This window comes from Notamacropus eugenii, chromosome 7 (genome assembly GCF_028372415.1).
Source record: "Notamacropus eugenii isolate mMacEug1 chromosome 7, mMacEug1.pri_v2, whole genome shotgun sequence".
Taxonomy (NCBI): Eukaryota; Metazoa; Chordata; class Mammalia; order Diprotodontia; family Macropodidae; genus Notamacropus; species Notamacropus eugenii.
In genome coordinates this window covers 24,355,633-24,368,851 of record NC_092878.1, presented here as the reverse complement: position 1 = coordinate 24,368,851, position 13,219 = coordinate 24,355,633, and the positions used below count along the sequence as shown (strand labels likewise).

Genomic DNA, 13,219 nt, shown 5'->3' with positions numbered 1-13,219 from the left:
CTTCTCTTCCTTCTTTCAGCTCCCTTCCCTTTTATTTCCCTTTCCCTTACTACTTCTTCCCTCCCTTTTAAATCTCCCCTCCCCCTTTTTTCCCACTTCCCCTCCTTCTGCCTATAGAGCTAGTTAGATTTATAAATTTAATTAAGTTTGTTGTTACGTCCTTGAACCAAATCAGATGAGACTACCTGTCAAACAATGGTCATCTCTCTCTCCTCTTTCTCTCTACTCTAAAATAATTTTGTACTTCCTCCTGTGATGTAATTTACCATTTTCTGCTTCCTCCTTTTCACAACTTCTGTTAAAATCCCTTCAAATGCTTAAATCCCAGTTTTATCATCACTTTACTTTTTACCTGTTCCTTCCATCTATGTATATCCCTTTTATAATTCATAATAGATATACAATTCTCAAGATTAACAAGTATCATCTTCCCTTATAGTGAAGTAAACAGTTTGCCCAAATTGAGTAACAAGTTTTTCTTTTCCCCTGTTTACCTTTTTATGCCTCTCTTGAGACCTGTGTTTGAAGATCGAATTTTCTATTGAGTTCTGGCCATTTTATCAGGAAGGTCTGGAAATCTCTTATTTTGTTGAATGTCCATCTCATTGCCTGAAATGTTATTCTGAACTTTACTGGGTAATTGATCCTTGGCTGTAGTCCCAGATCCTTTGCTTTATGGAATATCATATTTCAATTCCTTTGATCTTTTAATGTAGAAACTGCAAGGTCCTATGTGATCCTGATTGTAGTTCCTCAATATTTGAGTGGTTTCTTTCTGGCAGCCTGCAGTATTTTCTCCTTCACTTGATAGTTCTGTATTTGGCAACAGTATTTCTTGGAGGTTTTAGTTTGGGATCCCTTTTAGGAGGTGAATGATGAATTCTTTCAATGACTATTTTGCCCTCTGGATCTAGCACTTCTGGGCAGTTTTCCTTGATGATTTCTTGGAAGATACTGCCCAGGCTCTTTTTTTCATCATGGCTTTCTGGTAGGCCAATCATTCTCAGATTTTCTCTCCTGGATATATTTTCCAGGTCAATTGTTTTTCCAATTAGATATTTCAAATTTTCTTCTATCTTTTCATTCTTTAGATTTTGTTTGACTGCTTCTTGAGTCATTAGCTTCTACTTGTCCAATTCTAATTTTTAATAGATTGTTTTCTTCAGTTAATTTTTGCATCTCTCCTTTTCCATTTGTTCAATTTTTCTTTTTAAAGAGATGTTCTCTTCAGTGAATTCTTTTTTCATACTTTTAAATTCATTAGTCAGTTTTTTCTATTTCTTCATCTCTTCCAAGTGTGCTCTTTGTGCATGTGAGCAGTTCAGAGTCCCTTCTAAAGTTTCAGATGGGAGTGCAGTCTCAATACTAACCCCTTTGGTATTCATATTTTGGTCCTTGTCCCCACAGAAAGATTCTATAATCTTTTCCTTCTTGCTTTGCTTCTTCTTACTCATGATGATGACACTTGGTGTATTATGGCCTCTGGACCTTTCATCTGGAAGCTAAAGAACCTGGTCCTGAGCTGGCTGGTGTGAGAAAGCCCAGAACAGGTGAATTCTTTCTGTTTGTGTTTCCCTGGATTAGGCCTGGAGCTAGCTTGCTAACTGTGGAGCAGGGGTGATCTGGTCATGGGAGATCTCCTCAGCTGAGCTAGAGCAAAGACAAGCTCAGTGGTGATGATCTGGGCTGCCCTATTGTCTTCCCATTCCCCCTGGAGTGCTGAGGCATGCCTGGGTTCCTAGTGCTGGTGGTTGTGGGCTCCACTCCCCTGGAGCTCCAGATCTCCTCCTGGTTCACTGAGGTGGGACTGTCTGTGACAGCTCCGGTCCTCTGACACAGTAAGAGAAATCCTGCTTAGTGATTTTCCTAGCCTCACATGCTATGAGACTGTTTGCCCCTTCTGCTGATCCCACTGTTACAGGATTACTATGGGGAAATATTTTATGGTTCTTTCATGGTCAACAAGGGGAGGGGGAGAGAGCATTTACCAATCACTCCGCGATTTTGATTCCCTGAAGTTCAAGAAGGTGACTTATAGACATTTAATGTGTGGGCTGATGGTCTCAGTAGCAGCTGTTGCTGATACCTGGGGCTCTCTCCATGGCTCTCACTCCCTCAGCTCTGCTCAACTCCTGTCTTGGGCTGCTACTGCCTCAGATCATCCTGGGGGGCTTTCCTGTTCAGCTCTGCTGTGGTGGGGATATGCTGAGATGTGTGCCATATGCTGTGTGCCCCTCCACCCCCGTGGAATAGATCCCTCTTGTTGACCTTCCAGTCTATGCTGGTCTGTGAATCTGCCACAGTCTGTCTCCTATTGGATTCTGCACCTCCAAAATTTGGTCAGATTCTATTTTTAGAGGTATCTGAAGGAGTTTTTCTAAGAGCTTAGGTGAATAGTTGCTCTCATTCCACCATCTTGACTCCATCCCTGATAATAATTTCTTGAAAGATGCTGTCGAGTCTCTTTTTTTTGAACATGACTTTTGGGTAGTCCAACAATTCTTAAATTATCTCTCCTGGATTTGTTTTCCAGATCAGTTGTTTTTCCAGTGAGATAGTTTACATTTTCTTCTATTTTTTTCATTCTTTTTTATTTTGTTTCTTTGGTTCATGATATTTCATAGAGTCATTATGCCCAATTCTAATTTATAAGGAATTATTTTCTTCTGTTAGCTTTTGTACTTTCTTTTCCACTTCTATTTTTTTAAGGAGTTGTTTTCTTCAGTGGATTTTTTTCTATTTGGCCAACTGTATTTTTTACGGAATCATTTTCTTCAATCAACTTTTCTAAGATGTTGACTCTCTCTTGCATACCTCTCATTTGTTTTCCCAATTTTTCTTTTACCTCCCTTATTTAAATTTTAAAATCCTTCTTGAGCTCTTGCAAGAAGGCTTTTGGGCTTGAGACCAATTCATATTCCCCTTTGAGGCTTTGGATACTGGTATATTAGCAATGTTGTCCTCTTCTGAGTTTGTGTGTTGATCTTCCCCATCATCATAGTAACTTTCTATGGTCAATGTTCATCTTTTGCTTCTTGCTCATCTTTTTTTTTTGCTTAATTTGTAGCTTTTAAATTTGAGCTTTCAGCAGCTTCTGGGCCTCTCAGCCGAGCACCAGCACTTCACTCTCTCATCTCTCTCATGAGATAGCATTTTCAGGCCAAGCTCCACGGGGATCCCGCTTGCCACTTCCCAGCCCTGCATACCACAGAGAGGGAGAAGCTAAGGAGGGGTGGGGAGTGGGCTAGGAGTGTCCGAGGCAGGCATGGGCTCCTCAAAGGTGGCCACCCCAGCAGGCATCCCACAAGCAAGGCTGAAGATGGGTCTCAAACCTCTCTTTTCCATCTTGACCTATGATTCTACTTGACATTGCAGAACTGGATTCTGGATTTTGGCTGCCCCATTGCTGTGATAATTTCCCCTCTAGAGTGGTTTCCACTGAATAAGCCCAGTCTGGGAGACTACTTTCATATGGCTTACATCATCATCACACCATTTCTCTTACTCAAGCTCATTGAAAGGTCCCCCAAGATGCTGCCTCAATCCATTTTGTATGTCAGCATCTTCACCTTCATCATGGTCTCAAGCATTCACCTGGTGGGAGACTCTGTGAACCACAGCCTGATCTTCAGTGGCTATCAGCACCACCTGTCTGTTCAAGAGAACCCTATCATCAAGAACCTGAAGCAAAAGACCCTGATTGACTCCTTCGAGCTGCTCTACTAGTGTGATGAATATCTAGAGCACTACTTATGTTACATTCCCTTCTTCCTCATCCTCTTTATGTACTTCAGTGGCTGCTTCACCACCACAGAGAAGGAGAGCAGGATTCCCCACTCAGCTCTGCTCTTTGTGGCAGCAGCCTGTACTGTTGCTACCTGGTCAATGAAGGGTAGATCTTCATCCTCTTTATCTTCACCTACTTTGCCATGATGGCGTTTGTGATGCCCCAGAAATGGAAGTGCCTCTACCTGAATAGCAATGGACTCTTCCTCTTCTACACCTTCTTCTTCGTGCTCCTGTTTGTGACCCTGTGGGTGCTGTGGTCGTGGAACGACCACACCCTCAGGAAGAAATACCCGAGGGTCATCTACATTCCAGAACTATGGACCTTCTATACCCTCCATATTAGCAGGCACCCCCGAGTTCCTCCAGGCCACAGCTAAGAGGGTTTTCCTGGGGGGAATTTTGTGTGAGCAGCCTGTGGAGAAGAAGCCACCCCCCTCCAGACCTCCCCTCAACAAAACAAAACATGCTTCTCTCTGTTCTTCCTCTCCCCCCTGACCCCCTTCCCCCACCCCCCCAACTAAGTGGGTGTGTGGTGTATGTGTATATTGTTAGGTATCCACATGTTGTTTCAGTCTTTTCAGGCTTGGGTTTAGTTTTGGGAAACACAACATCACAGGGCTGAGAATAGGCCTTGTGCAACAATCTGCCTTGTACAAAAAGCCTTCTCTGATCCAGTGGGTTTGCTGTGTTTGTTATGTGTTATGATTGTAAAAATCAGTCAACAAGAGGCTCCTGGGTTGGGATCTGTGGCCAGTGGCATCTCATGTGGTCTGATCTAAAAGGGTCGAAGGAACCTCAGCTTCAGAGTCATTATCCATCTGCCAGGCCCCATCATCCCTGTATCTGCAGAGGTCAAGTGTGACCCTCAGCCAGGGAAGGCAGAGGAACTAACCCTTCATTTCCCGCCCCCCCCTTCTATGGAAATCATTCTTCATTCTTTTACTTGAGAAAAATGTAAACCCTCTTTTCAACCCAAACCAAACTTGAAGAAATGGAATGTCTAGTCTAAAGACTCAGTACTCACTCTTATTCCATGGGAAAACTGGAGTAGAGGTTGGGTAGTTAGAAACCTTCATTGTTCATCCTGACTTTTCCAGGATGTATTTAGGCAGCTACACATCATCCTGAGAAATGGTAGAGAAGGAATGGGGGTGGAGAAGAGACTCGATTCTCAGAAGGGATGGCTTTTCATCTAAGATGGGGTCTCACCTCCCCCCAACTTGTAGCCTTGGCCCATCCTGTGCTATGTGCCCTGCGATCACCTCAGTGGCTTCAGGCTTCCTTCCTGGGAATCACATCACATTCTTGTGCTGTGGTTCCAGCAGGCTCTGCCTTGCCTTGTTCTTCCCCTTGAAGGCAAGGGCCTTTCCTAGGTGCTGCAAGGGCTCCCCCTCTTCCTCTTGTTCTACTCAGGTGATCCATACCCTGTCAGGGTTCCCCTTATATAATGGCACATCTGGGCCCCACAACTGGATGATTCCTCCCCTAAATATAGACTCACTGCCCTGTCCCTAACTATAAATATCTTGGTAGCCATGGCTATAGTTAATGGGAGTCTAAATAAATGTGTGTACTTGAGTGAGAAAAAAAAATAAGTAAATAAATTTGAGCTCTCCTGCTAGAGTACAAGGGGCACTGTCCCAAGGTCTTGTTCTGGGGGCCAGGGACCTATTCACTGGCTTTGTGCACTAGGGCCTCAGCTTCTGGCAGCTAGAGGGTATAGAAGTCTGGCAACTTACTTGGTGCTAAGCTGGGTTCCTAGTGGTAGTTTCTGTTATGTGCTGAGACCAGGTGGGTTTTTCTGCATTTCCCTGGGGCTACACTGAAGCACATGGAGGTCTGGCCCCTGGAGGGGGTCTGTTTGCCCTGTGCTATACTGAGGGATCTCAAGGTCTAGCAACCAGAAAATGACTGACTACCCTAGGCTGTGCTAAAGTACGTAGTGTTTCTCCTAGCTGAAGTCTACTGGTTCCCTGGCTATGATAAAGTATATGGGGGTCCTGGTTTTGGTGTTTGCCTGTTCCACCACGCTGGGGCTCCATATCTCCTCCTAGTTTTCTAAAGTGGAACTTTCTGGAGGCCTCTTGTCTTAGAATGCACTCCTCCTTAAACCTGAGTGAGACGGACCTTTCTTGATGATCCTTCAAGTCTCTGAAGTTAAAAGGTATTCCACTCTATCTTTCTGCTGGCTCTGCTCTTTCATGATTTGTTCTGAGGAGCTATCTTATGGTTGTGTGGAGGTGAAAATGGGAGACCTATAGGGCTTTACTGCTCCCTTCACCATTTTGACTCCCAGAAGTGATTTGTAATCCTTTAAGGAAGATCTCAGCAGTTGTGGCTTAGTAGTTTCTGACTCTTCATGACTCCAGTTGGAATTTTCTTGGCAAATGTACCAGAGTGGTTTGACATTTCCTCCTCCAGCTTATTTACAGATGAGGAAACTGAGGCAGATAGGAGGAAATTACTTACCCAGGGTCACATATCTAGTAAGTATCTGAGGGAGGATTTGAACTCATGAAGATGAATCTTCTTGATTCCAAGCCTAGCATTCTATTCACTGTGCTACCTAACTGCCCTACAACATGAGTATTACTGATGCAGCTCAATAGGACCACTGGATTTGGAATCAGAGGATAAGGAATCTCTAGATCTACCACTTACTATCTGTAGGACCATAGAGACATTGTTTAACTTCTCTGAATCTCAATTTATTGTGGGAAAGAAATGTGCGGAGGATTTGGGGTGAAGGGTGAATGAGGGTGAAGTACATAACTTCTGTGGTCCTTTACATCTCTAAATCTATAACCCGAGGGCAGATTGCTCCCAGGCCTCTGCCAATGCTTCACAAAACCAAATCGAACATAAACAGAGGACAAAATAAAAATTTAAAACCTAAACACGACAGCAAAGGGTTGGAGGTAGCTATCAGCATGTTGACTCCGCTGTTTCTTACTGGCTTTGAGCCTCACCACACAAAACACAAAAGGTAATGAGGTAAAGTGGAGAGAGCAGTGGTTTTGGAGTGAGATGGCCTGAGTTCAAATCTTGGCTTTGCCACTGAATTGCCATGTGGTTTTGGGTAATTCACAGCTTCCTTAGGCTTCAGTTTCTTCATTAATAAAATGAGTGAGTTTCAGTAAAATAAATGTTTGTAGCATGAAAGTGTCTGGCTCTCAGTCTTGAGATGCTGCTTCAATTCATTCTCATGTACTGGTTCAGTTTTATACCTAAAAATAACCTTAAAAACTATAACCCACCAGCTCCAAGAGAGTATTAAGATAGCTAAATAATTACCTCAGTACCAAGAATGGATCATTTCTTGTTATTGTTGTTCAGTGGTTTGAGTTGTGTGCAGTTCTTCATGACCCCATTTGGGTTTTCTTGGTAGAGATTCTGGAGTGGTTTGCCATTTTCTTCTCCAGCTCATTTTACAATTAAGGCAAAGAAGGCTAAGTGACTTGCCCAGGGTCACACAGTAAATGCCAGGGGTCAGATTTGAACTCAGAAAAAGGAGTCTTTCTGACTCCAGGATGGGCACTCTATCCACTGTGCCACCCAGCTACAGAATGAGTCATACTTAGACTAAAAATTGAGCTTGGCCTTTTGTGTCCTGTTCAATTAGCCTTTTCTCTGCCACCTGCAGAAAAAAAAAATCCTGCAATTTCCTACATCTTTGTTTTCAATTCTGGAAAACTACGTTTATTATGATCAGACTACTAGCTCTGTCTATCCCCCTTAGTTCAAGTTATTGGCTGCTAAACCAATGACTCCAGCTTTGATGAATGCTTCTCCACATTTGGAGAAAGCCTCTTTCAGTACTCCCAAACAGATCATGTCTATAGGCAAATGTGCAATTTCTGACTGCAAAAATAGGTACTTAACATGTAATAATAAGAGGTGTATAATTAAAGCAATGTCTGCTATACTTTTATCTCCTTTAATTTGGAATATGACATTCAGGAAAATATAACACAGGTAAATACAAATATAAAACATAAAATATAACACATATAAACATAAATAAAAATGAGAGAGCTGCCCTTTCTAAACATTTTGCAACCTCACTAGCTTCTCATACCCCTGGGGTTATGTATACCCAAGGTTGGGGATCCCTGGACTAGACAATCTCTAAAGACCTTCCTAACTTTAAATCCATGACCCAGTTATCATACATAGAAATAGGGGTGTGCTGGAGCCAGCTCTTGTCTGTTTCCTAAGAGTCAATTGTTAAACTTGCAGTGTGAGCATTTGCCCCTCAGAAATGGTCAAACAATACAAATCAGAGCTTGATTTATTGTTCTGCTGACTTTCTAAAAATATTAGGAAAGTGATGAAGAAAATGCAGATTAAACTAAAAAGTGTATCCTAATTTTTTTTCAGGATAACAGGTTGTTAATGATTTGCCAGCACACTCTTGCATAGAAGGACACATAAAACAACTGTAAAAGATACAATGATCTGGGTGAAGCTACAAATGCTTAGGGTATAGACAATGGTGTAGACACATTTAAGGAGAGAAAAAAAGTCTAGGTGAAAAGAAAGAGTGTCCCAAAGTGAATAGCATACAGTTGCAGAATTTTTATTCATCTTTTAGCCAGTTAGAAGCTCCCCAAGTAAAGGTATTCCAAATTTAAAGTCAAAAATCTATTCCTACAGAAAACTTTTCATCTGTAGCTATGAAGAAATCAGGAGTATGGTCCAAGGAATTTAGCTTAGGGGTCTTTGGAGTCCTGCCAAGATGGACCTGCCAGACTAAAGCACTCAACATAGGTCTGGAGAGAAGTCTAAACCATAGTGACTCCTGCACAGACAATTTTCATAGTCTTGAACAAGGGCAGAGAGAAACCATTGTTTCCTTGTCTAGGTTGTCAAAATGTGGGAGGAAATGGATGAAGCCTTGAAAGAACTGTCCAATAACTCAGTTAATTCCCAGATCTTAAAACAAGAATAGGATGAGAATTATCCTGAGGACATTTTCTTGTTATTTCATTTGATGTTAAGTACCAGGGTCAGTGATGACTTAGGGAAGAAGAGGAATTATCTCTGACATGCGTATCCAGCAAACATCTGGCCATAATACCACAGGTCTACAAGTCTGACACTGTCTTCGGGTAGCTTTGCAGAATCTTGTAGGACTGACCTTCCAAACAAACTCATAGCTCATTGTGACTTATTTATAATGTTTCTCTTTCTAAAGCTTACTTAAATGTTTCAAGCAGCATATAATCAACATAGTCCAAGATGATACCTTTCAGCTTTGACATAGCTTAAATGAGATTATATATTCATTATATTATATATATTTATATATAATATGTATTTTACAATAAATTCATTTTAACAAAATAATCTATTTTTTTATTTTTTAAAAATCTGACTTAGAAAAAGTATTGTCTTTTCTTTATTAGCTCTTAGAGCTGTTCTAGGCACATAGTTGGTGCTTAATGAATGTTAGTTGATATCAGATTCAAAGATGGTACCACTGAGAAAGGCTATAACTGGGTAACTGGGTGTCACAGTGGATAGAATGCTGAGCCTGGAGTCAAGAAAAACTGAGTTCAAATTTGGCCTCTTACATTTGCTTGCTTTGTGACCCTGGGTAAGCCACTTAACCCGTTTACTTCATTTCTCTCTCTGTCTCTGTTTTTCTCTGTCTCTCTCTCTTTCCCTCTCTCTCTCCTTCCCTCCCTTTCTCCTTGCCACATCCAAATGAGTTCCCAAGTCTTGACAATTTCACCTACCAAAAACTTTTCACCTCCATTTCTCTCTTCTGACATTGACACTGTACCTGTCCAGGTACTAGGCAGCAACTTGAATTTATTAAATAGGAGGATAGTGACATGGTCAGATCTATATTTTAGGAAGACCACTTTAATAGCTGAGAGGAAGACTGACTAAAACAGTTAGAAATGGGGCATAGAGAACAACCAGGAGGCTATTGCAATATTCCAACTGTGAGGTAATGAAGGCGTGATTGTGAATGGGGTTATAGATATATGTGTAGAGACAATAGAAAATGAAGCTAGGAACACTATTTGGCAGTAGATTAGAGTGAAATTGAGGAGTCAAAGATGAACCAAAGTTTTAAAACTAGGTGACTATAATGTTAATAGAATAGGAAAACTTTCCCTGACCATTAATAGACCTAACACATGGAGCCTGGGTCACATGGAGTTCTGACTGGGAGGAGCTTGTTCAAGGAGGAAAGAGCGAGGGCACAAACAGAGAGTGAAAGCAGGCAGAGCAGAGAGAGCAAAGCAAGCTGTGAGTGGGCAGAAGGAGGAATTTGTCTTAGAGGAACTTATTTTTATGGAGAGGTCTGACAGAAAAGTTTAAGATGTAGGTGCTCCCTAGGTTATTGATAAGTACGCTGTTACATCTTACTTCCTGGTATTCTCATAAATATTTAGTTTTGCCTTTGAGGAAGGGAGTTTATTGTATTTGTGAATTTACCCTGGAAATACACATGCATATTCAGAGCAGTTGCTATAGGTGTTGCATCGACATTACAGTGACAGGGAGGATGGTAGTGCCCTGATCTAAACTGTTCATTCCAGTCACATTGTCCAACAAGCAACTCTCCTCACATAATATGTGATCTTTTTCTTCCATGTGCTTACACAAGTAGTTTCCCACATGTCGATGCAGTCCCTCTGTACTTCTACCTAATTTTCTCAAAACTCAGTCGAAGATCCACCTTTAATAAGGTCTTTTCTGCTCACTCCCTGTTATTAGTGTTGTCTAAGCCTTGAAACTTTGTTTTACTTTCGGAATTCTTTGTATGAACTTATCTGAGTAAATGATACATTCCTCCATAGTATGTAACCTCCTTGAAGGCAGGCATAGTTTAGTGTTTTGTTTTATACTAGCAATGCCTGCCAAAGTACCTGGCATATGGTAGGTACTTATTAAACGTTTGCTGGAAACTAGGTTCTATTTAGTGTGCATAATGAATGTATTAAGTCTTTATATATTCAAGTTCACATTTTTAAATTAGAATTATGTAAAATATCATTTGTTGAAGCTAATGAAAATATCCAGTAGTAATTTGAATGATATGACGACTTCAGAGTATTCATTATTAATTAGAACCTAGATGTATACTATTCTAAAACTTTGGAAACATCCTTAAAGATTTGACTTGTTTCAATATTTCTTCTGCATTATCCTCCAGGCAGGGATCATTTCTACATAGTTTACACAGGTACATAAAGTTCTTTTATTGGCATGTTGCATTGGTTGCTGTTTTTTCCCTGGAGTTTCAACTGTAAGTCAAAGACTAGTTCTTGTATTCATGACAAATCAGGGACACTACTTTACCTCTGAAGGACTGCCTATGGAATTGATCACAGCACACACCCCAATGTCTCTGTTTGCTTACCTAGGAAATAGGTCCATTACCATATTCCACATGCAAAAGGCATCTGCTCTATGTCAAATATCTCCAAAATACAGACTGTTCCATCTGTGTCTTGCCATCATCCACTCCTCTCCCTCCCTCCTGTGGACCCATCTCAGTAATAGGGAAAATTTATTTGACCACTTTAAGAACCCACCAAAACCTCTGGAATTCTGGGTTTCAAGCCAAATACAAATCTTTGAGGTTCAATTTTGCCTTCTGGCAGCCAAAGAGAATTTCCAGGTTCATAAGAAAGGGAAAAAGAGCTTCCTTCAGTTGTTTGGATGGCAATGATTTCTTCAGACCAATGTTTTGCTGAGTAAAATGAAAACAAATTAGAAATCCACAGATGAGACTGCATTTCATTTAAGAGTGCAAGAGGGGATTGAAGATGCATTTGAAAAGCTAGCTCCCAATACATGTGATATAAAGATAGAAAAATCTAAATAAGAATAAAAGTTACAAATGACAGTTCAAGGTAACAACAGAAAAGATTTTATGAAGCAATATCTGATTGCTGATTTTTCTTTCTTATAAGAGCAGGAGCTATGAGGAATAGTATAATGGTAAAAGATAACAGTACTAAAAAAATCACTTAACTTTGAAAACAAAAATATAAATAAATAGCTAGGTAGGTAAATGGGAAAGAGAAAAAAGGAGGAGAAAAAGAGAACAGCAAAGGAAAGAAGAAGGAAGGAAAGAAATTCCAAGAAGTAGAAGACATGACGATAACAATTTCAATTTATAAAGTCCTTTAAGGTTTGCAAAGAGTTTTATGCATGTAATGGAAGGGATTCCATCTCTTCTGTCTCCCATCCCCCCCCCCCCACCACAAATGTTAACTAATATAATCATAAATGGTCCTGTATATAGTTATTGTAAGAAAGGGAGATTCCATTTCCCACTTCAACTGACATAGTCACAAAATCAATCACAAAGTAGTAGGTGTTAAGGACTTTTCTTAAAATGGAGCCAAAGGGATTGTATGGTTTTGGCTAATGGATGAATGACCAGTGATACCACACAGGAAATACCTTGTGATCAGTAAGGAAAATTATTCGTGTTCCTAGGTTCATACATTAAACATTCAAGTCAGTTCAGGTATATTTGTCAGTTCAGTAGTAGAAGAGTTCAACTGTTCAGAAATTTCAGCCAGAAGTGGAATAAGCAAGAACCAGAGAGGTAATTGATCTTGAGTATGAAGGGACTTCCTCTCCTCCCTCTCCCTTTAATAACCATATCATCTGATATACCAGACCAGTAAGAGACAATGCATCTATCTGGACAAAGAGATACACACCAAGGACTGATGAATTCTGAGAAACTGCCACTTGAGAGAGGAGGAAGATTAATGGAATATTATACTTTGTGGCGGAGAAGAGTCCCACCTATGAACTCAAGGAAGGAATAGGTTCTAGGAACCTAATTAAACTGCACATCCAGTAAAGTGCACCCAACATAAGCTGTGTGATGATTTTTTGAGAAGGGGAAGAATGTCCAAGTCCTGAAGCAACAGGAATTATCAGTTACCCTTTGCCTCAAGGTTATCCTATAATGTGCCCTCATTACCATTGTACTGTAAGTATAATGTCTTCCTATGAACCCTGTGTATATATGGGAGTGTACCCCAAAGTGTGGGGGAAATTATCCTTAGCAACTGTTCTGACTATACAGCATTTTAGTAAATGTCTTTGATGGAAAGTAATTAATTCTTGGCTGATTAATAGTCAAAATGCACTGGTAGGGGCTCATAAGTAATGTTAGGAGTAGCCAATCACAAGGTCATCTTTAATACCCAATATAGCAACCAATATGCTTGGGATTCAACCTATAAGTTGGAGCGAGTAGCTCCAAAAGGGCCACTACTTATTAAATATCTCATACAATTCACACAACAACCTTGTGAAATAAATTATCTTACTATCTCTTATTTATAGATTAATAACCCAAAGTTCAGTTAGGGGCTAAGTTAGCTTTACCAAAGCTTATCCAAATGACAAGGCCTGAATTTAGATTCAGGAATTCTCAATA

At 40.5% G+C, this 13,219-nt stretch overlaps 1 pseudogene; it reads left to right on the top strand.

Moving 5' to 3' along the window:
- The first annotated feature begins 1,726 nt into the window (after positions 1-1,726).
- LOC140514637 (ceroid-lipofuscinosis neuronal protein 6 homolog pseudogene) lies at positions 1,727-4,166 on the top strand (annotated as a pseudogene).
- The last annotated feature ends 9,053 nt before the right edge of the window (positions 4,167-13,219 follow it).